Below are 17,661 nucleotides of genomic sequence, written 5' to 3'. Positions count from 1 at the left end.
TATGCATAGCATATCACTGTAATACAGCGGTACAGAACTGAAAGAGTGGACAAATGTGTGTCAGCTCTACATCGGTACGTAAACTACATTCCCGTTACGGGGGTTTGCCCCACCTGCTTCTCAAAAGAGGCCTCATCAGTGTTCCATCGGTCAGCCCTGGTGTGTGGCCAACCCTCCACCTACTAATCCATCTAAATCCGCATTCTATAGCATAGCTGATGAGGTCCCCCCTCTGGTATTATAACCTGGACGTCGTAAAACACCGAATGTAGACGTATGCCTTGTGATGTGCCCATATCCGGCCGTAGGCATACGCCAATCCTCCGGCTGCCCAGGGCGCCGCACTAGTAGGGCCACCTGTCTAGTAGGTGTGTCATGTAGGTATACCAAGATGGGGGCACCATGTGCTGTGGTGGTGGGTGCTATGGAGCCCTACAGCGTAGGGCAGCAGTCGATCTAAGGCCGCTGCCGTAGGAGGGGTAGTACGGTCTGCAGGTATGTGCAGACGTGCACATGAAACAGCGGTCCACAAGGATTACCCATAGTGGCGACACCTGCACAGATGGCTGTAGCAGGACACACACAGCCATGCATACAGCACAGGTAGACATACACACACCATAAATAGGCAAGTACACACAAGGTGTATGCCGTGTACGGGTACAGTGTCAGGACAGCAAGGATAGCTGTCTGCCACGATACCCAGCAGATGTCATTAGGGTGTTCTGGAATACGGACGGTGCATGGACAATGAGTGGATATGCAACGTACCACAGTTATATGTGTCAGCCATGCAAATATGCGATACATGGGAAAGACGGCTGTCCATGCTAGAGCAGCAGTACGGGCACAACATAGGTACGTAGATATACAATGACAGAGATACAGACGGACACATGTGGCAGGCCCGTGAGTGTAATGTACACAGCACCACCCCACCACACCATAGCAGGGTGCACGTGGAGAACACACTACGGCGGTCGCCGACCACAACAGGCACACAAGCAGTACACGAGCTGCGTCCCACCATCCAAAAACACAGGGATGGCGGCAGGATATGAGTGTTCTGCGTAAACCTCAAGGCCATACCCTATGAACCCATGCAGCTGGGAGCATGGACACACACACACATGTGGCAGGCATGGTGATTGACCACACCCCCACATACCCAACCGCACAAACGTTTGACACAGGTATGGAATGCGCTACGTGGACCACCGAACACACCACCATCAGAGGCACATGTACAGGTGGGTGACAACATCCGTAAAGGAATGGCCGCTGATAGCCAAGGTATGTGTTGCGAAGCATCTAAAAGCATGTTCATCTGCAGAGGCAGCTGGAAACACACACACACAGGGAAGGGCCGAGAGTCGAACCTACACCTATCTACATGAACTCACTACAGCATAAAGCATTTACAGAACGCGCAACCGAGATTACTGAGCACAGCGCTGTCAGAGGCATACTTCTAGGCGGGTGACATCACCCGTATGATAATAGCTGGCAATAGCCAAGGTATGTGTTGCGAAGCATCTAAAAGCATGTTCATCTGCAGAGGCAGCTGGAAACACACACACACACAGGAAAGGGCCGAGAGTCGAACCTATGCCTATCTACATGAACCCACTACAGCATGAAGCATTTACAGAACGCGCTACTGAGATTACTGAGCACAGTGCTGTCAGAGGCATACTTCTAGGTGGGTGACATCACCCGTAAGAGAATAGCTGGCAATAGCCAAGGTATGTGTTGCGAAGCGTCTAAAAGCATGTTCATCTGCAGAGGCAGCTGGAAACACACACACACACACACACACACAGGGAAGGGCCAAGAGTCGAACCTACATGACCTCACTACAGCATGAAGCATTTACAGAACGTGCTACCGAGATTACTGAGCACAGCGCTATCAGAGGCATACTTCTTGGCGGGTGACATCACCCATAAGAGAATAGCTGGCAATAGCCAAGGTATGTGTTGCGAAGCGTCTAAAAGCATGTTCATCTGCAGAGGCAGCTGGAAACACACACACACACACGCACACACAGGGAAGGGCCGAGAGTCGAACCTACGCCTATATACATGAACTCACTACAGCATGAAGCATTTACAGAACGCGCTACCAAGATTACTGAGCACAGCGCTGTCAGAGGCATACTTCTAGGCGGGTGACATCACCCGTAAGAGAATAGCTGGCAATAGCCAAGGTATGTGTTGCGAAGCGTCTAAAAGCATGTTCATCTGCAGAGGCAGCTGGAAACACACACACACACACACACAGGGAAGGGCCGAGAGTCGAACCTACGCCTATCTACATGAACTCACTACAGCATGAAGCATTTACAGAATGCGCTACCGAGATTACTGAGCACAGCGCTGTCAGAGGCATACTTCTAGGCGGGTGACATCACCCATAAGAGAATAGCTGGCAATAGCCAAGGTATGTGTTGCGAAGCGTCTAAAAGCATGTTCATCTGCAGAGGCAGCTGGAAAGACACACACACACACACACACACAGGGAAGGGCCGAGAGTCGAACCTACGCCTATCTACATGAACTCACTACAACATGAAGCATTTACAGAACACGCTACCGAGATTACTGAGCACAGCGCTGTCAGAGGCATACTTCTAGGCGGGTGACATCACCCATATGATAATAGCTGGCAATAGCCAAGGTATGTGTTGCGAAGTGTCTAAAAGCATGTTCATCTGCAGAGGCAGTTGGAAACACACACACACACACACAGGGAAGGGCTGAGAGTCGAACCTATGCCTATCTACATGAACCCACTACAGCATGAAGCATTTACAGAACGCGCTACCGAGTTTACTGAGCGCAACGCTGTTAGAGGCATACTTCTAGGCGGGTGACATCACCCGTATGAGAATAGCTGGCAATAGCCAAGGTATGTGTTGCAAAGCATCTAAAAGCATGTTCATCTGCAGAGGCAGCTGGAAACACACACACACACACACACACAGGGAAGGGCCGAGAGTCGAACCTACGCCTACCTACATGAACTCACTACAGCAGGAAGCATTTACAGAACGCGCTACCGGGATTACTGAGCACAGCACTGTCCGGAGGCATACCCCTAGGTGGGTGGTATCATCTGCAGAGGCAATGCGTCCGATAGGGAATGAAGACAGAGTGCGCAGTCACGCAGCCTGTTACCATCCCAAGGTGGCCGTACAGTAACACGGTAGTGCTGCAGTCGGGAATACCAAATAACTACTGATCAGTACATCACGACATGAATACGGGATGCACCACATGACAGTATACCCTATAAGAGGGCATCCGGCATGCAGGATGTAGGCAGCCAATGTGGCATGACAGCCACATATGAGTCACCTGGATGGTCACCATGGCTATGCAGGATGTCATTGGCCATGGCTACACGCCTAGTAACAGACATCGCTGCCGACTGTCGTGTGTACCCCCGGCGGGTGTACTGGCCATGCCTCTCACACCTAGCAGTTGCAAAGGGGAGACAGACATGCTCACGGGGTATCAACGCAGTGGGGTGCGGTGTGCACTGTACTGTGTGTCTATCTACACAGCTGCTTACTGGGCATGCTCAGACACTTAGACTCCGCACAGAGCAGACATGCATACACATGGTGCGACGGCATGGGTGACAGACTGTGGACCGTTGTGTGTGTCCAGCCACACAACAGCAACCCGGCCATGCCACAGACATGGCCGTTGCGAAGGGGAAACAGGCATGCACCCGGGGTATCAATGCAGTCGGGCGCGGTGTGCACTGTACTGTGTGTCCATCTACACAGCTGCTTACTGGGCATGCTCAGACACTTAGACTCGGCCCAGAGCAGACATGCATACACATGGTGCGACATCATGGGTGGCAGACTGTGGACCGTCGTGTGTGTCCAGCCACACAACAGCAACCAGGCCATGCCACAGACGTGGCCGTTGCGAAGGGGAAACAGGCATGCACCCAGGGTATCAATGCAGTCGGGCGTGGTGTGCACTGTACTGTGTGTTCATCTACACAGCTGCTTACTGGGCATGCTCAGACACTTAGACTCGGCACAGAGCAGACATGCATACACATGGTGCGACGGCATGGGTGGCAGACTGTGGACCGTCGTGTGTGTCCAGCCACACAACAGCAACCCGGCCATGCCACAGACGTGGCCGTTGCAGCGGGGAATATCCAGGTGCAATTAACCATGGGTACGACTGCCCTACAGTTTGTTACATGCTACAGACCACCCTCCCAAACCCAGGATACCTGCACAGCCGTCCTGAGGACACTGGTGAGTGTGCATGCTCACAACACCGCCGTATTGGGTGACATCAACCACCCATACATAGACCGAGAACATTACCCAAGACACAACACCCTACGCCACAGGTCCCAGGTGTTCATACACCTGACTGCTGTGAAACAGCCATGCACCATACCCACTAGGGGGGGACGTATACCAGTTCTGATCATCACACATGGGGAGGATATGCTCCACACAGGATGTACATCCCTCAATGGTGATGTCAGACCGTATAGTGGATCCACTGGTAATCCACATCCTGCACCCAACACCGGCATGGGAGACCTAAGTGACGACCTCTCCACAGCAAACCACACACATCATACGACCGGTGTGGTACCCTACAAGGCCTCCATGCCAGTGGTAAACACAGGCCGCACTGCCGAAACCCTTATGAATGCCTTCACTGAGCACCCCCGGGGATGTCTGCACCAAGCGATCATGATAACATCAGGACCTTGTCCACCGAAGGCAGGCACATGGTCTGGTGGACCCCAGCCACTGACAAACTGTACAACAACAGTTGGAGCTAATACATGACAGAGCAATATCAGTACCAGGGAAGACATCACTCATTAATACCGGCGTTAACATACGGTCACACATACAATCATCCAAGGCCACTTGTGGGAGTGGTACTGCAGAGGGCACATGAGACAACCATAGGGCCTTCCTTAGCTGTGGTAGGGACATGGGTGGGAGCGCACAGTCATGCCCGGAATTAATCCAGAATGGTACAACGGTCACTGAACCCACAGACATTGTCAACAAACCAGCGGACATGTTCCATGCATACATCCACCCCCCCCAAGAGGGGACGTATCCATCCCACCAGAGTCTAGCCTCCCAAACATCTCGTATGCCCTGGAGTGATCTGATATCTGTTAGGCGGTGAACACAGCACCAATGGGCCCAGATGGTGTCCCTGGCTGTGTGCTACCCAACCTCATTGAGGCCCTCGCCCCACACATAAGGCCGCTGTGTCATGTTAGCCTTACTACGGGCTAGGTCCCCGCTGGATGGCATATGGCAGCTGTGGTCCCACTACGCCAGGGTAGTGCTCTTATGGACTGTAGACATTCCTGCCCTATCAGCTTCACAAGCCTTGTCTGTAAAGCTGCGGGGATGTCCATACTGTGGCCCATGAATACAGACAGTGGTGTACAGCCAATACCGGAACATACCCACAACGACTTAGTCAAGGGCAGATCCTGCCTCCCAAACCTGCTCGTCCTGTCTGGAGGGGTCACTAAGGCCATTGATGGGGGTATGTCGGTTTGCACAGACTACCATGACCTGGCCGGAGCGTTCAAACCACACTCCATGTGGGACTCATGGAAAGGCTCGCCAGCGTACATGTGGGGACATATGTCACATGATAGTTTTCAGAATGGATGGAGGTCACACCACACAGGGTTTGTGTTCCTGGTGCCGTGTCAGACTCCAAGCTGGTCTCGAGTGGAGGCCCACAGGGCTCAGTCCTGGGCCCCCTCCTGTTCGGCATTCGACCTTCCAATGTGCATGCAAACATAGGGGGATTGTGGCAGACAAGGTATGCAGATGACTGCACACCGGCCACCATACCCAACACCCCATCTGACACGGACATCTACCTGGGGCCGCATAGACATGGATAACTGGTGCCAGAGCCATGGCCTGCTGCTACATGCCATGGAAGGTGCAGACCTACCCAATGGGAAGGACATGTTCGCCCCGACGTAACATGTAGGTGGTAATCCATTCAACATGGTGGACGTGTTCAGGGACATGGGTACCACACCTGTCGGTAACCACTGTCAACACACACAATGCCAATGTGGTTGGGAAGACATTCCACTGTGGCCACCTGGTCAGGAAGGAATCACATCCACATCAGGGGAGTTCATTGTACCCCTGTACACTTCACACATCAGACCAATGATTGCGTACAATGGCACATCTGGGCTGTACCTAACCTGACACCTGCAGCACTCGGAAGGACCACAAACGTTCCACGACACGGGGATAAAGGTGCTGGGACATGTGTCACACGCTGCCCGACCAAGGGGACTCCGGCTGTATACCTTCCCAGCACGTCTGCTCTGTGGTGATCTGTGCCTGACATACACGGCCATGTCCGACCTGGGTGACATGGACATGTTCCACCTCCTAGGCTCCAGGCAAACACGGGCACAGAAGCGACTGTCAGAAACCTCACCACGAAGATGAATAGGACGTGCTGGGGGAACAGGGTCAACGCCCAGAGAACCCCTACAACATGGAGAGGATTGCCAGCCCATGTGAAGCAGAGGCCCTGACTGACTTTGTCCAGGAGTAATCATGACGTGTGGATGTGTGATCATAGATATGCGCCAGGCATCATCTCTGTGTCAGTGCTAGACAGGGGGACAGCAGACCGATGGATGTGGTATCCTCATCCTAAGGGGTGTTAGCAGCCACACACACTCTGGCTAGGATTACACATGCCGTAGGGCACATAGCCTGGTATGTACATGTGCACCTATGTACCTATGTAGGGGTCCATGCAGGTTGCGGGTACCTGTGGTATGCTGATATTGCCAGATGTGCCTGTGGGTACCCCACAGCTACACGTGGGGACTGATAACAGTGCTCCCAGTAGGCACATGCAAGTACACCATAATTGGCATATGGGTTAACTGAACCAACATGGTGCTACACATGTAACCGCCACGCATACCGTGTACACAAAACAATGAATGCTGCACCTGCACTACATGGTATGTCTGCTGCATGATGTCAGTGCATGACCCACGTCACATACGCACCTGTCACCTGCCATACACAACCACCGCAACATACACATCGTGTACTATGCGGACACAGGTATCACATACACCTCTCACTATCTTGTCCACCCTGTGCATCAGAATATGTTTGCATAACCATGCACCGATGGTGTAGATCATGGTTCTGCGGCAGAGGTTTCATCATATGCACAGGGTGATATGTGTGCCACGGGCATAGGCTGTACCAATGGATGACATCATGTGTGTGTGTAAGGGCCTGTGCATTTACTGGGCATGACTGTGCAGAATGCATGTGGATGTGGTGGAGCCCTACAGTTGTGTCTGCTGTGTGTGGGTATGTGTGTACACAGTTCAGTCATCTGTGATGTCTACACGGGGTATACTTGGCAGCCCCAGACTGTACAGTGCAGGTGGTACAGCTCACTGTGTCCGCCTGTGGCCATGTGACCCATGCCTGCCTGGGGTCGCACGGGCACTACCGGGTGGAGGTATAGAGTGGCCACTCTCTGATGACACATGTCCGCTGGAACCGTGTCCACGCTGGGACTGTCCAGGGCCATGTCCACATGGCCTGCTGTGTCCTGGTGTGGTTGGTGTAGCAGCAGCTGCACTGCTGCTGCTACCAGCACTCTGTGAGTGGGCATGGGAGGTGGCACGCACACGTCGACCTGCACTAGGTGGTGTTGCTGGCCTACGCCCACGTGCCCTACGCCTCACCCCTACCAGGTGTTCCAGCACGGACAGCTCATGCTCGCGGATGGCCATGCCTTGGTCGAGGATCCCAACCATCTCACCTAATCTCCTATCCAGAACATCGGTAAGCTGCTGTTGAGCATTCGCCAAGGACTGGATGTTCTCATTTAAGGAATGGATTGCGGCCCTCTGCAGCCTCTGCCCTTCCTGGTTCTGCCGTTTGGCACGTGCCTGCGCCGCCATTACAGTCTGAAACATCCATCTGGTTATACCAGCTGCTGCACCCTGTACGGCAGATGAATGTCTAGCAGTGCTCCTCCTACGAGCAGCACCTGCCACATGCCTGTGTGGCACTTCACCAGTCATTACACTGGCAACATGGTGTGTACCCGCACCTTCTGCAGCCACCACACATTCCTGCTCGGTGCCAACTGACGCTGACTGTCCTTCATCTATGGGCAACGGTGATGCGGTATGTGTCGGCATCTGAACCGTGTGCGGGGATGAAGGGGACATAAGTGGGATGTTCTCCAATGGCACAGCTTCTGCCCGTGATGACCCTGCCTGTGCCTCATGCACATGGTCATCACCGCTAGTATCGGTGGGGACACTAGCATCAGATGGACTGCAGGAGGGGAACGCACCTACAGCACCTGTGAATACAAAGACATACCGTAAGTTACATTACACACACGCAGACACACACACAGACACACACACACACACACACACACACACACACACACACACACACATGCGGACACACACACGCTGACATACACACGCAGATGCACACACATGCAGACACATCATGCATGTGATATTGCAGGTGGCATGCAGCATTCCCACACCACAGCCCAGTGAATGCAGCCCAGACATTAATAGTGGCAGTATGCATACTGCCCTGGAGTGCACACTACATCAGGCAGGTGTCTTTTAGTAGGCTTGCAGTACACACATTCATGGTAGTTTGCATGCATCACCGTGATACACCGTGTGGTCACGGGCGGGTTAACAGTACACATGGCTGGCGTCACTATGTCATGTACACCACAAACATGTGCGGTATCATGCGGACATGTGACAATGGTGTCCCACCACATGCACCACATCACAACGGATGCCACAGTGCAGTGTTATGTGTACAGTCTACAGATAGAATGCATGTGTAACAAGGATGTCTGTGCAGGTGTGGTTGGTGTGAGCTGTGTACATAGCTGTACAGTGGGGAGTACGGGCACTGTGCCACTGCACGGCAGCAGGACACAGGTATGTTTTTGTGCGATGCGTAACCTGGACGCATTGCATTGCCATGTCTGCAAGTCAGTTCTGCTGTTCAACAGCACATATATGGTAGACATTGGTGGCACCTCTAGTGGCTGCAGACAGGCATTCCATTTGTCTGGTGTACCACATCAGATGTCCAGGGGGTCCACTACAGTGATGACCCCACTATGTGTGGACAGGGTGCAATGGTGACTACCCACTGCGGATGTACTGTGTGGCAACATGCCTGTAGGTATCACCCATGGCCATGTTTGTCTGGTTCATGGACAATTGTGTGTGATGGGCATCGTGTACACAGCCCTGTGGTGACCCATGTGACATACAACCGTACTAGTCTGAGGTGTCACATTCCCGAAGGCTATGCAGACATTGTGGATTTCTGCTATGTCATGCATAGGTCATGTCATGGTGTGACAATGTTGCGGACAGACCTCGACGTGCATGGGACATGTCATGTGCCATGTCACAACGTGTGCACCCAATGCAGGGGCATAGGTCACAGTGGTAACACCTGTGTTCTGGCCAGATCACAGCTCACTATGTGGTACTGTGTGCATACCGCAAAGGCATACCGATGCATACTACACATGCAGCCATTGTGGAACACCTCCACCATTGTATGCATAGCTGACTGCACATATCACACCGATGGGTTATGTGGTGTCATGCCGGTCTATACTAACGGTTGTATCTACTGTACATGGGTGGTGTGTGTGTCGGGTGGTGCAACCTGTATACTGTGACTGGGGCACACCCAGGTGTGCATGTCATACCTGGACACATGGGGAATATCTATACACCGTATCATGCCTATTACTAGCAACAGTCTTACCTGCGACAGACCCATGTCTGTGCAACACGCCAGACGTACCTGTATAGGGACGACACAAAAGTATACACATTATCCATTACTATCGCCACGGTAAGCACTGTGCATGTCACATCATGCACCTGTGTGTTAGCATGTGCTATGCACATGTCTGCAAACACAACGTAGCATACTGTAGTATGCAGCTTGTGTGGCCATATACCTGGCATGTGTTGCTACATTATGTGTTGTACTATGACACCCACTCCTACGTCACTTATCATACAAACATGCAACACTGACTTACCAGGCAGCTCCAAGCTCGTTGGTTGGGAGACACCCACCTCCACGATAGAAGCGAGGGTTTCAGCATGTTGTTCCCTGGGTGTCCCCAGACTGGCCAGGAGCTCCTCCGTGGGTGTGAGTGGGGGCTGGGTTTGTGGCCCACCACCTGTTCCACCTTGTTGTCTGGCGATTGCAGCGGCACGCTGTTTCGCATGCCGAATTAGGTCTGTGCAGTGCCTGCGGATCTGTTGATATGTGCGGTTGTGGCCGCCCAGGGTGTTCACCCTCCTGCGCATATCCTGCCACATGTCTTCACGTTGTTGTGCCTGTAGTGGCACATGGCTGAACAGTATGTCATAGTTATCATGGAGCAACGGTATTATCACCTCATCTTCCTGTCGGCTGAAGGCAGGCAGCCGGGAACGTGGCATTATCTGTAAGACATAATGATGTTGACAGGTCACATTTACACTGCTGTGCTGGCATACTGCTGGACATACATTGCTATGACATGTACAACATCTGCACAGTAATCTCTGCAATGCATCATGGCAGTGACACAGCCGACATGTTGCCGTCACACCATTGAGCAGTGGGTGTCATATCATATCTGTGTGTCACCTCATCACACTGTACATGCACCATGTTGATGTTAGCCTGCTGTGGACATGTGTACCTGCCTGCACCTGTGTCCATATCAGTTGGCACAGGTCCCCATGTGACAACAGTTCTACTGTTCACCTGGATGCTGTGTATATGTCACTAGACATCCCGTACGCGGCCATTATGAACGTCAGCGGTGGCACTGCACACATACACATGGACACCTGTACATGCATGTGTTGTGCCATGTACATCCACACAGCACTGTACGGGTGTTGGGCAACCTGCCACGGCTCACCTGTGTTACACATGTGATACACATGGGACAATGTGTAACCATGTCACATTAGCAGGAAAGGTCATGCATAGCATGTGCACACGCACGTTGTCCACAGCAACACACAGCACCTGTAACACCACAGGGTGCATCACCGCCACATTACTGCTGTGAACGGTTGATAGTGACAGTGCCTTTTGTCCATCGCACCATGTAGGACTGTGATAGCACGTGCAGCCTTGCTGGGCAGGGTTGCATGGTATGGCAGGGTATGCCACATACATGGCACTGGGACATGATCCACCTGGGGGGTAATGATATTGGCAGGGTGGCTGTCCATTCCATATGTCATTGCTATGTGTATATGGACATTACACATGTCTATCATCATGGTGTGGACACTGGCCTTATGCAAGGTAGGCTGCATGCTGCTTGGTGGGGGTGTGTCTGGTGCATGCAGGTATCACACATCCATGCATACACTTTAACCCTGACAGGTGCTATGTGCTGTGATATTGTTCAACACAGTGCTGTATGTGCCCACACACTGCTATCCCGTGCACATGGATGGTTGCCTGGACTGACATGGGTACCACATATGTCTACATCCAGTGCCTGCTGCCACCCCCATGTCTGCTGGTGCACTGCACACCGCCATCCCTCCCACAGGGAACGTGGTGTTGGGCACAGCATAGGTATCCATGTATGGGGACAGGGATGTTCACATAGCAGGGGCACTGATGGTATCGTCGATCTGACCATACACGTATGACGCACCCTCACACATACAACCCATTCATTATGTTGTTCGCAACACTGACACAGCTATACTGCTATGCCGGAGACATTCACAGACGTACATACACAGATGCGTGCACATCTGTCTGTGGCATGGGCTGGACTATTGGTGTGGTTCGGCACATAACGTGTTTGAGTGCGGCTGGCGCAGACCTACTGTGCACATGTCTACACAGTAAGCCTGTTTTACAGTAGGCATCGGTGATGTGCTGTGCACATATCATATCTGCACATTGTGTTGGTGTCTGTCTGTCCACGGGCCAGTGGTGGGACACACAGGGATATTGTTGAACATATATGCATGCAACCCTGTACTGCTGTACCGCTAGCTTCTCGGGTGCTAATGTGTCATAGACATGCACACCGTACCTGAACAGGTGGTAGTGGGTTGCCACCCGTACCCATCTCCTCTTGTGGGTTGCTATCATCCAACACCCTCTTTGTATTGTATGTTCAGTCTATGCACCTGTGTGGGGCATGTGGGCATGCAATGCAGTAATACGTGCCTTTGCACCCATCACAGAACAAGTCACACAGGTACACTGGCAGCCGTACACTTCACAGCTTGATGACGGCACAGCACATGTTGTACACACGTAACACATGTCCTGTGGGACATGGTCAAATGTGCAGGCATGTCCAACAGTCACATGCCACTGCTACTCCTACATGACGGCTATGCAGGACATGTGGCGGTACAGCAACTGTCACATGTACATGTGCAATGCCCCCCTACCTACATCGCATGGTACTGCCTGTGGGGCATGTGCGTCTGCATCCATGCTATGGCCATAGATGACAGTTGTACATCGATATGTGCAACATACCTCATTGGGTGTTCGCATGTGTGCATGTTCAACATGTCTACACATTGTTTGTGTCTGTCACACAGTCATTGTTGTGCATGGTTTACATGGCAGCCATGGCGTACTGTGTGTGATTCCAGGTACTTCATTGGGCTACCAGCATTGTACATTATCACGGCGTATTCCAGCCATCACGTAGCCATCCTAGCTGACACTGTTATCCAGCCAGTGGGAGGTGTTCTGCCATGTGCACATATGTCACACAGTACGAGGGTGGCTGACACCCATTCTCGGGACAGGGTTCTGACCGCTGTGGATGTGTGTGATGCTGTCGACGACCATGACTGCGCCAGATGGTGACATCTGGATGTGTAACATTCACAACACACACCTACCTTCACGTAGCAACACATCATCCACAACAATGGACATCCCTGCCAGAACACTGTGTGCAGTATGTCTGTATGACCACTGCAGGCACTACTGGTGGCCACCAGCATGGCTGCCAACAGCAGCAGTGTGTATCCTGTGTGACCATGGGTTACACCATTCACAACACACCGGTCTCAGATGGCCCTGTTGTGGGTCACAGTGCAGTTCCACACATCATGTAACAGTATACATCATGCACCGATATGTTGCGGACATGTGAACGGCTGTGCAACTCAACATATGCACACATGACACATCACCTGGTACAACGTGTCTGTCTTACCACACGTTATTGTGACCACCCTGTGATGACATTGCACAGGCTATGTGGACTGGGACATGTGATGGCTCCAAGGTATATTCACCCTCCGGGTGTGTGTCTAGCCAGGTGTACAGTAGGCAGTGGTCTGCACACGGGGATACTGTACATTGGCCTACTCTGTCACTGCGACTGTTGACTATGCTCATACTGTACTTATACAGGCATGTGGTATCTGTCCAGTATGACAGTCGTGGTCAACCACACTACTGTGGCACACATGACCTGCGGACATCTGCCTAGGGTGTGGGGCCCGCATGTACATCTTCACATGCTATGCTGCCTCTGCGGTGGTGTCACATGTCTGTCTCCAGCAGGGCTGTAACAGGCAGGCACGGCATGCAGTAATGTCTGACAATGCTTGCACCCTCCACTGTGCTGCACACAAGCACTGCACGCACAGTAAGGCACGCCTGACATTTATCTGCGGTGCCTGGGACCTGCCTCCATGCTCTGCACAGCACACCTGCCAGTCCAGATTGTACACAGATCATACCTCCCAGGCACATACCTGGACTGCAACACACACAGGTGATGGGATCCCACATCACACAATGTTTTACACACGTACTGTATATTTTCCGAACACAATGCATCATAGGTACTCCATGTTCGGATACCCATGTTTGTGACCACTAGACACATTGTAACACGCAACAGAGAGTACACTGTACACCACAGGTTACATGCTGGCTGTGTTGTCATACTGTACATTGCACCTCGGACAGTTGCTACTGCCATGTGCTGACAGCAACCCACACTTCCCTAGTATGGACTCCCATGTACCCACACATGCTTGGCCATGCACTACACATAGCTGGGTGACACATTACACAACACATACCATACCTACACTACCCTCGGCATGCACCATACCTCCATGTGTCTGTGTGTTAAACCTAGGGATATCCCCCCTCTGGTAGATGAACATATATGCTTCACGGCCCTGCTAGCCACACCCTGGACACACACCCATCGCAGCATACATGGTACATGTGCTCAACGGCCGGTACTACTGACGTCTGCTGACGGGGGTGGTTACTGGCATGGCACCCCGGCAGCTGGACAGTATACGTGACTATGCTGACACATATCACAGTGCACTTCCGCAACATGTACGCAATGGTAGGGACCATGCTATTCCACACAGAGACATGGCGGTACTGGCCTTTTCACAGACGCCACAGTGGTAGTCAGGTTCCATGCACATCTGCTGTATGGGCACATGTGCAGGCTGTTGCACGGTGGGTATATTCACATGTGTGGGGTGCATCACTTGACAGTCATGGTGGGTCCTCGTGGTCCATCACATGCTCCACAGCTAGCTACCTACACATGACTGCCGTACATTGCAGTGTGGGCCCTCAGGCAGTGTGGTGGTATGTCTGTGTTGTTTGGCTACATCCACATTCAATGTAGCGTACAACAGTCACCCAGGCATTGCCAACTGAGATGTTGTTGGCAACATGCCAGCCAATGGGGTACCTACCAACAATACACACTCTCACTCACTACAGGGTTCCAATACATACATGGACATCGCACTGTCCCTGTGGACACATACATGGTACTGCCATGCACACGTTATGTCCTAGGACACTGTCCCAATGTCACCTCCAATCTCCCTAGCTGTTATGTCCCGCCAACCTGTTTGGTATGTGTCTCTGCAGCAGCCCACTGAATTAACTGCTAGCCTGTTCATGGACGTTGTGTACCTTCACCACCACACTACCGCATCTATCACACTACACATGGGTGGTACTGCATTGCACATGTGGGACTGCATTCGTACACCCATGACTGGACTATTCAGTATGGCACTGGGGCACATCCTCACATCCGTGCTTCACACACTCATTGATGACCTCCATGCCTTTACTGGCACCCTCGTTGGGCCTCTGTGTGCCACAGCACGCCACATCCACATGCTGGCCACCTGTCATATCATTGCATGGGTGGTTGGTGTGGTACGGAAGGTAACAGATCAGACATTGTCCCCACATTGCCCTTCAGCACCATTCCACATTCTGGTATTGGCAATGTACACATCCACCATCACATCATACCCTGTGTCTCAGGATGTTAGGCTATATGACTCCTGGACAGGACACACAGTGGTGCAAGCATATCATGCTACCTACTACATGTCAGGTACATGTGGCATTACACAGTCCTCAGTCATGTGGCCCCTCATGTTCACTATTTGCTTACATACACAACATGCTGTCACAGAGTACTGTCCATGCCTAGATATCCCACATCTACATACCTGGCAGCATTGTAGCTCCACCAGCTCATACTGCTAACAACCATACATGTGTCGGTGTGGCAGATATATCGTGTAGATGTCATTGCATCAGGATACATCACACATGGTGCGTACACATCACCTTTGCATAGCAACAGTCATCCACTGGGTATCACATGGATACTGTCCCCATACATGCATATCACATTGTACATGGTTGCTGTACACACACATGCCCCACATGGTGCTGTGGTTGCCATATTCCACTGTGGCATGGGTACACATCTGCAGGGCCACACATATCTGTACTGTGTGTGTTGCTGGTACATTGGTAGCCTTTGTACCTGTGCCATACACACATCTACACACGGGCAGGGTTACAATAACACATTCGTGGTGTACCTTCCACAATGGCTACGACTTTACATGGCACGGTATAGTCATGCCGTGATGTATACCAGGCTCAGGCAGTTTACATATGCAGATGACAGACGGGGAACACATCTGTACTCATCTGCGTACCACTTACACAGGGGTGTCATCTACTCTGACATGGGCCATGTCCTCCGCATTAGTGATGCATGTAGTACTCCTACATGGCAATTGCAGTGGGCGGGGTGAATGAAGCACTCCTGCATATGTGCACACATGCCACGTTGCTTAGCCTGGGCTTCTGTGTTACCTCCGCAGACACGACACACACCATGCTGTGGAAGGTAGGTCCTGTGCACATCCCACAGGGACACACTGTGGCACTGGTCATGTGATAGCTACCTTGCTGATAGGGTGACACATAGACATGGTACCACCACAGCGGCAGTACTGTGTAGACATGCAGTTGACATCCACCTCTGCTGTTCAGTGGACACTACCATGGGGAGGTGACATTACTGTGTACACTGCACATGTGTTTACACATGGACCTGCCGGACGCCATTGTTGCACACATTGCACCTGCTACAGATCGTTTGGACATGGTTACTTGGTGTTCCTTCCATTTCGGGTGGCTATTCCTCTACTACTCTGTCCCATATGTACAGGCCATACATATCCTGTTAGTGTAGATTACACTAGGCCATACCTCCATTATGCATGCTATGCCTGTGATACTGTGTATGATGTCTGTCATATCCACCATGACAGCTTTACATTACACATACTTGACATAGTAACCCCTACTGCAAGGCATACGTGCACGTCGTGCGCACATTACGTATGACATCGACGGTATATGCCCATACACATGTGTGCTGTGACAGTATACATACATGTCCTATCCCCTGCTGTGGCACTTCCTTGTTGGACATCCACTGCCAGCATCGGCGTGGGTGGTGGCATTGTTCTGTGTTTTGCCCCCCTATGGCAGCCCTTGGGTTATCCCGGCTGTGTACATGATGTCCCACTGCTGTGCACACGGTGTCCACAGTCATTGGTATGCTCAGCGGGTTAGCACTACATAACCACCTTTCACCACTCTCTGCTTTATGGATAGGTATCTTTACTTACAAACACCGTTCACATACAGTGCAGCTTCGTCATACATATCATGCGTTACACACCAGTACATCTCGTGGGATCTACATACCTTTCCTGTGTTTACTTCCGTATTCCGTTCGAGTCTCGCTATATCCTTTAGTCTCAGTCGAGCCGTTTTGTAGTATTGGTTCGGTATGAACATACAGTTTGAATATCCTAGGAGTCTTCCTTATATCCGTCGTCAACTGCGACATGTGGGTTCATCACACCAATAGCTGTTCCTCGGTGTGTACTTATGCGCATATCACCTGTGCATCTACTCCATTCGTACAGTACGCGTCGGAACTAGGGCATGGTTCATTCCTCGCCTGGGCATTGGTTATTTGCACTACCTTCGTGGGGATGGTATGTATTGTGTTATGTTATGTGTGACTGCAGCCGCTATGTGTGGCGTCAGGTACATTTTGCAGTGGTGTTAGCCGTGGATTGTGTGTGTTGGGTATGGTATTATGTTCGACATGTGGGTGTCCCTGTCCTGGTGGCATCTGTCGATGGCGTTTT

The sequence above is a fragment of the Protopterus annectens genome, chromosome 5.part0 (genome assembly GCF_019279795.1).
Source record: "Protopterus annectens isolate FY-2018-M chromosome 5.part0, PAN1.0, whole genome shotgun sequence".
NCBI lineage: Eukaryota > Metazoa > Chordata > Ceratodontiformes > Protopteridae > Protopterus > Protopterus annectens.
The sequence above is the reverse complement of the archived record's forward strand: the minus strand, read 5'-3'. Positions refer to the sequence as shown.